This window comes from Dreissena polymorpha, chromosome 13 (assembly GCF_020536995.1).
Source record: "Dreissena polymorpha isolate Duluth1 chromosome 13, UMN_Dpol_1.0, whole genome shotgun sequence".
Taxonomy (NCBI): domain Eukaryota; kingdom Metazoa; phylum Mollusca; class Bivalvia; order Myida; family Dreissenidae; genus Dreissena; species Dreissena polymorpha.
In genome coordinates this window covers 65,223,657-65,232,832 of record NC_068367.1, presented here as the reverse complement: position 1 = coordinate 65,232,832, position 9,176 = coordinate 65,223,657, and the positions used below count along the sequence as shown (strand labels likewise).

Here is a 9,176-nt window from a genome sequence, read left to right as displayed (position 1 = left end):
AAATAAAGCTTATCTTATCTTATCTTTGTAATAAACACTCACTTCCAATTCTAACGCAATAATTACGACTTATACATTACATGTAAATATGTCATATAAATTTCACTCAATTTTATCCACGATCCGATTAATTATTAAAAACAATGTGTATCGTTTTGGAATAGAAAGACACAAAATGAAACATTATGAAACATTAACGTTCATCCATAGCGCACCAAATGACGTCTTTTGACGCTGTTTTTCTAAGAGTTAATAACGCACCTAAGAACGTCAATTGACACGTTAAATTTTAAAAAAAATCAACGTCGGGAGGGGACACCCTTCCCAAACCACCCCTATTAGCCTCGGGGCGCCTGAAAAAATTCCCGTGCAAAGCACTGAATACTGATGGTCACATCAATTTTAAAAATTCTCACAGAACTCATCAAAGATCTTTGTGGTATAAGAAATCAAACTAAAAGAACTCTATTAAATGCAATTGATGTCTTATATTACACCAAAATATACAATTAATATACATTCAAAATTTTCCCTGATTTTTTTTGCGTTTTGGACGATTCCCATCCCATGAATATTTTTTGTGACATACGTCACTGCTAGACCCATTCTTCCACCCTTTTGAAAAATAATGGGATGAAATAACAATTTATCTTCTTTGGGGGAATACTGTGGGAGTGTTGGATGCAAGAATCAGGTCCCTAGGTAACAAATGAGGGTAAACAAATCAAATACAAAAAATCAATCCCATTGTTTTTATGCCCCCTTCTTTGAAGATGAGGGGGTATATTGTTTTTGGCCTGTCTGTCGTTCTGTCCCAAAACTTTAACCTTGGTTAAAGTTTGATAACTTTTGCAATATTGAAGATAGCAACTTCACATTTGGCATGCATGTGTATCTCATGGAGCTGCACATTTTGAGTGGTGAACGGTCAAGGTCATCCTTCAAGGTTAAAAGTAAAAAAATACAATCCAAGGGAAGTAATTAGCTTTATAAGGGAGATAATTTCTAAACCTGCCAAATGATATATTTAAATTTTATTTCAAAGCGGCGCAATAGGGCGCATTGTGTTTCCGACAAACAACTCTCTAGTTTTTTCTACATTTTGGGAATGGTGCCGGTCACTTTGCATTGGGAAAATTCGCATCATTTTTACTTAATTTAGGAAATTAGTATTGTCCCTTTTTTGGCTAACAAATACTGTTGATTAAGAATAAAAGTGGTATTAATAAGTTATTCACTAAGGTTTCACTTATAGAGATGGATTTGAGATGAATTGAATGTTGAGAATTTTTGAAACAATTTTTTTTGAAAATCTTCCATTGGGAATTTTCTGGTTCCATTTGGGAAAAATATATACTTTTCAATTGGAAATGGGTCCCCCTCCCTACAGGACCCAAATTTGAACACAAAAAAATACACTGAATCCTTATTTTTTGTTGGTACTATGATTTTGTCCAGCATTAATGGTTTTTCACATTCTTGTCAGTGACACGATTTGTAAGCTTGTGTGTTTTGTGCAAGAACATGGTCCTTAGGTAAAAGGGACAAAGCTTCAATGTATGTAAATAACCATATCAACATTGTAAACAGCAAACAGCACATTGCTGGCCGTCTCAGATTGTTGCCCTTTTTTTTAGCTTCAAAGTGTTATTCCTTTTTCAGCTTTACCAGTGCTTCATCTTTTCAAGGCCCATGCTTTAATTCACAATGGCAGATGTTACAGAATTTACTGCAGAGAATGTTGAAAAGGAATGAGTATTTTATTTAATTAGTACATGTATTAACTGTCATTAACAATATGCTTGAAGGCTGAGATTGATCTAAATTTTAAAAAGCCAATCACGATTCCTTGTTTGTCCACAACGTTTGTCAATGTTTAAAGGTTGCATTTAGAAATGTAACTGCAATATTTAAATGTTGAAAAATAATTTTTTTTCTGTGAATTGTTTAATCAAAAACGACAGGAGACAACATATTCAAACACTCTTAAGGAGAACTACAAAGATATTGAGAAAAAAACTCTGGATGTATTATGGTGGAGATTAATAAAGGTTTTGGCAGTAATTAAAAAAAACATGATAGAGTGGCATAAAGCTTGAACTTGAAATGTCCCTCTGTCTGTCTGTCTGGAAATCCATTTTACAGACTTTTCTCCGAAAAGCTTTAAGATATAAAGTGTGTGTGTCTCAACCAACATAACTTTCAGATGAAATGTGAATTTAGTTCTGGTCCATCGATTTTTGGCGAAATTATGGACTTTCGACTTAGACTTTTTTCTATATCACTGTTTTTCTGAATATATTTATGCCAAATTTGTTTGGATGTTTTGCAGGCGGTGAACAATTTCTACTGCAACACAGAGGTGCATCAGGAAGTTCATAGATGGCTGACAGCCGCCCAGGTGTCGCCAGCAGCGTGGTCCTTCTGTTGGGAATTGCTGCAGCCTGGCAAGGTATTGGGCCTGGATTGGGGTAGACTTATAAAGAAGTTGTATACATGTGTGCAAATAATAAATTCTAAACAAGTGTATGCTTTGGATCAAATTAAGGATGGAAGTGGCGTCCCCCTAGCAATTTAGAGGTCTGGTATGTTCTAGTGATCTGGTCTCAAGACCCAAAGTACTGGTTCTTCTCTGAAAAAATATTTGAGAGTCTTTTGATAAGCCAAAAGCTTTTGATGAAATAAAGGTACAATAAATATGTTAAAACTAAATGGTATTGCTGTGCCTTTTTAGTTATTTGTTGTTTGAACTTATGAAAACGATAATAATTACTTTATGGTATACAGTTATTATCCCGCTCTATCGGCGGAGGGATATTGTTTTGGCGTTGTCCGTCCGTCCGGAGCCATATCTTAGAAGTGCTTTGGCGGATTTCATTGAAACTTTGTATGAGTATATATATGGATAAGGGGATGATTCATGCCAAATGGCATTGTACACCATCTATTAATAACGGAGTTTTGGCCCTTTATATCCTGAAAAAAATGCTTTTTTGAGTGTCAAATATAACACTTTTGTGTCCAGAAGCATATTGGCGGGGGATATCAATTCAACGAATTTGCTTGTTAATAAAGTATTACTTAAAGATTTCAGAAGGCCTCAATGACAGCCATTATTAAAAGGTAAACTTATTTAGTCCCATTTGATGACAAGTAATTTAAGATGAAATAAGTACATGAAAAATTAATCCTTTGCAAGAGTGGTGCATTTTCATGGCAAATGACTTTTTCTTGTAAAGTTTAATAATATGCATATTTTAAGTATAAAAGGGGCAATAATTCTGTCAAAATGCTTGATACAGTGGTCTGCTCTTGTTTATAGGTTGGGGTCATGTTGGTTAACACGTATGCAAAATATGAAAGCAATATGTCAAGGGACAATGAAAATATTTGGGGTAGTAAGCAAACTTTAACATAGATTTATCCATAATATGCATATTCTATGTATAAAAGGGACCATTATTATATCAAAATGCTTGATACAGTGGTCTGCTCTTGTTTATAGGTTACTTGGGGTCATGTTGGTAAACAAGTATGCAAAATATGAAAGCAATATGTAAAGGGACATTGAGAATATTAAGGGTAGTACGCAAACTGGTCAAAAGCTATTCATAGCTTATGTTATAATGTTTTGTATATCATACCGACAATAAATAAATATTGATTTGATTTTATTTGAAATTTTATTATTTGCACGCCAACGCCAACCCAACTTTTTTACTCAAACTTCGCAAATGTCGTTTTTCCATAATATCCTCTTAGATTCTTCTGCAGTAACTTGTTTTGCGTACTGATCCGAAGGCAAATGTCGACGTTTTGGGGTATACAATAGCTTTCCCTTTCCTCGAATGTGTTAATAAAAAAGTGGAAAGGACAACATAAATTAAATGTGTAAATGCTGGTACTACTCGTAATTATTTTTTACATGAACCCACGTAAAGTAAAATTAAAATCAACATGGAATAACATTTATGTTATCTCATAGTATATTTCACTCTAAGTATGGACACTCGATCACTATTGAATGTGCTCATCAAACAAACAAATCTCATACAGAGAGTGGTTTTAAGCCTATGGTACTTTTCCTTGGATAAAAGTACTCATGTCACCGTTTTTAAAACCGCAAATCAGCTGCGTCAAATTATTATTTCTTCAAACACGCGACTGTCGGTAAGTTCTTGTCGATCGTACCCTTTATTCGGGTTTAAAAAAATATTTTTCATTGTTGCAATCACTGATAGATTTGCATGTTCAGGCATCTTTTAGCAAACTTGTACATTTGTTGCACGTCAACTGTATCCGGTTTCGGAAAGAAAAGTTCGGATATGTTTATTTATTGTTATGGGTTATTTTTGGTTGGATGATAACAGTTCGTTGCTGGATTGTAATGTCGAACAAGTAAAATATATTATCAATATATTTTAGACGTTTGGTTTGATAGCATACACTTGCTTTTCAGTCATCCTGATTTTTGTTTTTGTTTTTTATGAAATAAACACACATTTTATAATTTAACTCAAAGATCTGATGAGATCTTTGCAAGTTTTTTTTTCTGCAAATCTGCAACGCAATCCTTGTTTTGAATGGCCATTCATAGCATCATTGAATTACAAATGTTTACTTAGCATTTCAGGTGGCATATATTGATTTTACTGTATTTCTTAACACAGTTATTTGAGTAAATGTTCTGGCCTTTTGGTAAGAAATATTGTTGATTACTAAATCACTGATTTGTTTATGTTATTTAAAATAAATTATATACTACTATAATTTATCTCCTCACTTAAGTGTGTATGTTAATTTAAAGCTGTTAATATTCACCCCAAACTGCTAATAACATTCAGGGTCTTCCCCAGGCCATTTAAGCGCCCCTTGCCGGGGCGCTTGAATTTCGAAATCAGAGTCCCCGGGGCGCTTGAAATTTTCCGATCAGTGTATTCTTCAGTAAAAGAAAGTGGAGATTGTCCAAAAAAATCAAGGTTTCCCTATCCAGGGCTTTTTTCCTGACTTTGTGAAGCGGCCCTGGCCCCTGGCCCCCTTATTTTGTGAAAAAATGAGTCGCGAACTTTTCAAAATTGTGAAAAAATGAGTTGCAATCTTTTCAAAATTGTGACAAATTGAGTCGCGAAACTTTTCAAAATTGTGAAAAATTGAGTCGCGAACTTCTTAAAATTGTGAAAAACCGAGTCGTGAAATTATTAAAATTGTGAAAAATGGCCCATTTTGTAAAAATTCACGGCCATGTTAGGTTTGTGAATTGTCCTTTTCAAAATTGTGAAATGTCCTTCCACGGCCACTCATAAAGAAGGAAAAAAAGCCCTGCTATCAGTGTATCAATATTCCCTGTTTTAAAAGAGCACTCGGTACCTACTTTCACAAGTAATCGCCATAAACACCACATGGGGTAATGGATAATCCACTGATAAGAGAATAGCATGACGCACGTATCGATTATTCTAGCCACATTACACGGTCATTTAAATGCTGACAAGAATGTATCTAGTAACTTTCCAGTCGTCAAACTGTGAAGGTCATCGTCCAATCGGTTACGCGAATGCTTATGAGGGCGGGGTTAACTATCGACCATTATTTTTGATTGACGTCGGGCATGAAGTAAGAGTTTATCGCAGGTTGATTAGCAAGTAGTTGTACCATTTGAGCAATATAAAACCGGTAATTAGTACAGTACAGAACATTAAAGACGGTTTCGGGCATCATCATCACACCTTTCTACTGTAAACAAGTGTTACCTATGACTCATAATTAATACGAGAAATTAATTGCAAGTGGTAAACAATTAATTATTATAGCGGTTACAATTATGTGAAAACAATTTATTTAATTCCAGTACATGTATATTTCAACATGTCCATTTATAGAACTGATTCACCTCGTTTTTCTGACATTTATTCGACAGTTAATGCGCTTTAACAAATTTTCGTTAAATTAATTACGCACACTTGTAAATGTTTCGTCCGATAATCGATAGTTAGAAGACTGATGATGGCAACCGGCCGTGATCCTCGTGGACAACGTGAATTTCATGCATAATTCCGTCAAAACATTTATTCGACTCGTAAAGTGTGTAAACAAATTATCGTTGAATTTATAACGCAACGGTTAATATTTGTTGAAATCTCAAATGGGAATAATTAAATTTGTAATCCGAAACCCATTACCGTAAGTCGATGTTAACGCGTTTTAAATCCGAAACACACTTCCGAATGTAAATGTTACCGCAACGTTAAATATTTTTGCTTCAAATTAGCAGTGCAAATTTATTTTGTGTCGAATCTTTTTCTCAATTAAAAAGAGCGCGAAAATTATGCAGCATGTACAACGTCGCGTCTATTGCATACAAATGGCGTGTATTGAGCGTTTTAACAAGCACACAACAGGTCAGTGGATTGACGCATATTCAGAGGCAATATTTCATCAAATCTATAAATAGTCACTTAAAAAATGGCACGGTTTGTGTTAAAGAAATAACTGAAAGCTTTTATCGTAAATATTTACCAGAAAGAGATTGATAAAAACGGAATAAACGGGATTATCGGGTAATAAATAGAAACCTGAAATATAGTAAGTATACAGTAATAGAGTCGGGTTGAAACGGATGTATTGGGGAATCGTTCGAGTCGGGATTTTACTATCTGTGCGGAAAAGTTTTAAAACAATTAAACAAAAAAAAATAATATATTTTTAAATGACTGGGGGATATTTTTGAAGAGTCATAGCGCACCAAATGACGTCTTTTGACGCTGTTTTTCTTTTGAGTTATAACGCACCACAGAACGTGAATTGACACGTTAAATTTTAAAAAAATCAACGTCGGAGGGGACACCCCTCCCGAACCCACCCCCGGGGCGCCTGAACAAATTCCTGGGGAAGGCACTGACATTATTTAATTTTTCTACAAAACACGCTTTTTGAGCTATTTATTTCACCTATAAAAAGGCCAGGCAAGGCCATTTTAAGCTATGAAAAATATGAATGGTATTAAAATCTTCTAATGGCTACAAAACACCTTGTCATCATTGTGTTCTCGTTTTTGTCGCTGATCAAGAGATAAGAGCTGACATTTAGAAAGTTGAATTCTGATTTTTTCAGCATTAAGTGCTTATGGTGGTATTGTAGGTACGGTTGTCTGGGTCAGTATTGCCATCAACAATTACCTTTGTTGTATGAGCTCTTTTTGCTGCTATCTTAATGAAACTTGTTCACTTTAATTGGCTGAATACAGTTGAACAGAAACTAAGTCAAAGGTGTTTAAAAACTTGATCTCTGGTTCTAATAATCAGTGCTTTCCACATGCCATTTAACGGTCCCTCACCAGGGGGGTCAGGTGGGGGGGGGCTTGAAATTTTCCGATCAGTGTATTTTGGCTGTTGCTGCAACTAGCCCTTCTTAAGATCAAAGCGATATCGACTTTGCCGATAATTTTGAAAGCCGATTTACGATCCTCTGTCAACTACATCCAACGCTTTACCCAACTTAAGCCCGCTTAAGGGCAGAGCGTCGCTGTATTGGAAAATCAATACTGGCCAATGAAAGATTATGCTTTGTATACGCGACAGCACTCGTAGGCAGGCACTACCTGCAGTTTAATCGTGCAGACGACTCGTGACGTACATGTTATTGCCATGGGAATCTTGGCCAGTTATTTAGAAGACTGATAATGGCTGTAATCCTAGTGGAAGTTGTGCATTTCATGAATAATAATGTCAAAACATTTACTCGACCTGTAAAGCGTTTTAACTAATTATCGTTGAATTAATTACGCAACTGTTAATGTTTTCTTGAAGTCTCAAATGAGCGTAATTAAATTTGAAATCCGAAACTCACTTCCGAATGTAAATGTTAACTCTACGTTAACTGGTTCTTGCTTGAAATAAACAGTGATAATTTATTTTGTGTTGACTCTTTGTTTCAATAAAAGGGGCGCAAAAATTATGAAGCATGTACAACGTCGCGTCATTTGCATAGAAAGCGTGGGTGTATTGAGCGTTGTATTAACAAGCACACACCACGTCAAGCGATTTACGCATGTTCAATGGCAATATTTCATCTAATCTATAAATAGTCACTTATGCTGAAATTTATTGATACTTTAGAAAAATGGCAATGCTTGTTGTAAAAGAAGTTATTGAGCACTTGTATCGTCAATATTTACCAGAAAGTTCTTTTTAAAACGGGATTATCGGGTAAGGATTAGAAACTTGAAAAGTAGTAAGTGTGGCATAATGCAGTAATAGAGTCGGATTGATACGGATGTATTAGGGAATCGTTAGAGTCGGGATTTTACTATCTTTGCAGGAAAGTTTTAAAACAATTATTAAAAAATGTCTTTATAAATGACTTTATAGCTGGGGGGTTTTCTTGAAGAGTCATAGCTCACCAAATGACATCTTTTGACGTTGTTTTTCTAAGAGTTAATAACGCACCACAGAACGTCAATTGACACGTTAAATTTTAAAAAATCAACATCGGGAGGGGAAACACCTCCAAAACCACCCCTATTAGCCTCGGGGCGCCTGAAAAAATCCTGTGGAAAGCACTGAATAATGATGGTCTCATCAATTTCAAAAATTCTCACAGAACTCATCAAAGATCTTTGTGGTATAAGAAATCAAACTAAAAGAACTCTATTAAATGCAATTGATGTCTTATATTACCCAAAATATACAATTAATATACATTCAAAATTTTCCCTGATTTTTTTTTGGCGTTTTGGACGATTCCCATCCCATGAATATTTTTTGTGACATAGGTCACTGCTAGACCCATTGTTCCACCCTTTTGAAAAATAATGGGATGAAATAACAATTTATCTTCTTTGGGGGAATACTGTGGGAGTGTTGGATGCAAGAATCAGGTCCCTAGGTAACAAATGAGGGTAAACAATTCAAATACAAAAAATCACTCCCATTTTGTTTTTATGCCCCCTTCTTTGAAGATGAGGGGGTATATTGTTTTTGGCCTGTCTGTCATTCTGTCCCAAAACTTTAACCTTGGTTAAAGTTTGATAACTTTTGCAATATTGAAGATAGCAACTTCATATTTGGCGTGCATGTGTATCTCATTGAGCTGCACATTTTGAGTGGTGAACGGTCAAGGTCATCCTTCAAGGTTAAAAGTAAAAAAATACAATCCAAGGGAAGTAATTAGCTTTAAAA

At 35.1% G+C, this 9,176-nt stretch overlaps 2 protein-coding genes across 3 annotated transcripts in view; one reads left to right on the top strand and one right to left on the bottom strand.

Moving 5' to 3' along the window:
* LOC127855270 (uncharacterized) overlaps positions 1–9,176 on the bottom strand; it is a 224,944-nt gene that overhangs the window by 101,877 nt on the left and 113,891 nt on the right. The window lies entirely within an intron of this gene.
* The window catches only part of LOC127855256 (importin-13-like), a 70,777-nt gene continuing 63,930 nt past the window's right edge, over positions 2,330–9,176 (top strand). The window contains exon 1 of one of the 2 annotated variants that reach the window (XM_052390696.1): positions 2,330–2,452. The gene's annotated coding sequence lies outside the window, so the exon portion shown is untranslated. Of the gene's footprint in view, positions 2,453–4,048; positions 4,171–9,176 lie in introns of those variants that run through there. The other variant, XM_052390695.1, reaches the window with a different exon arrangement.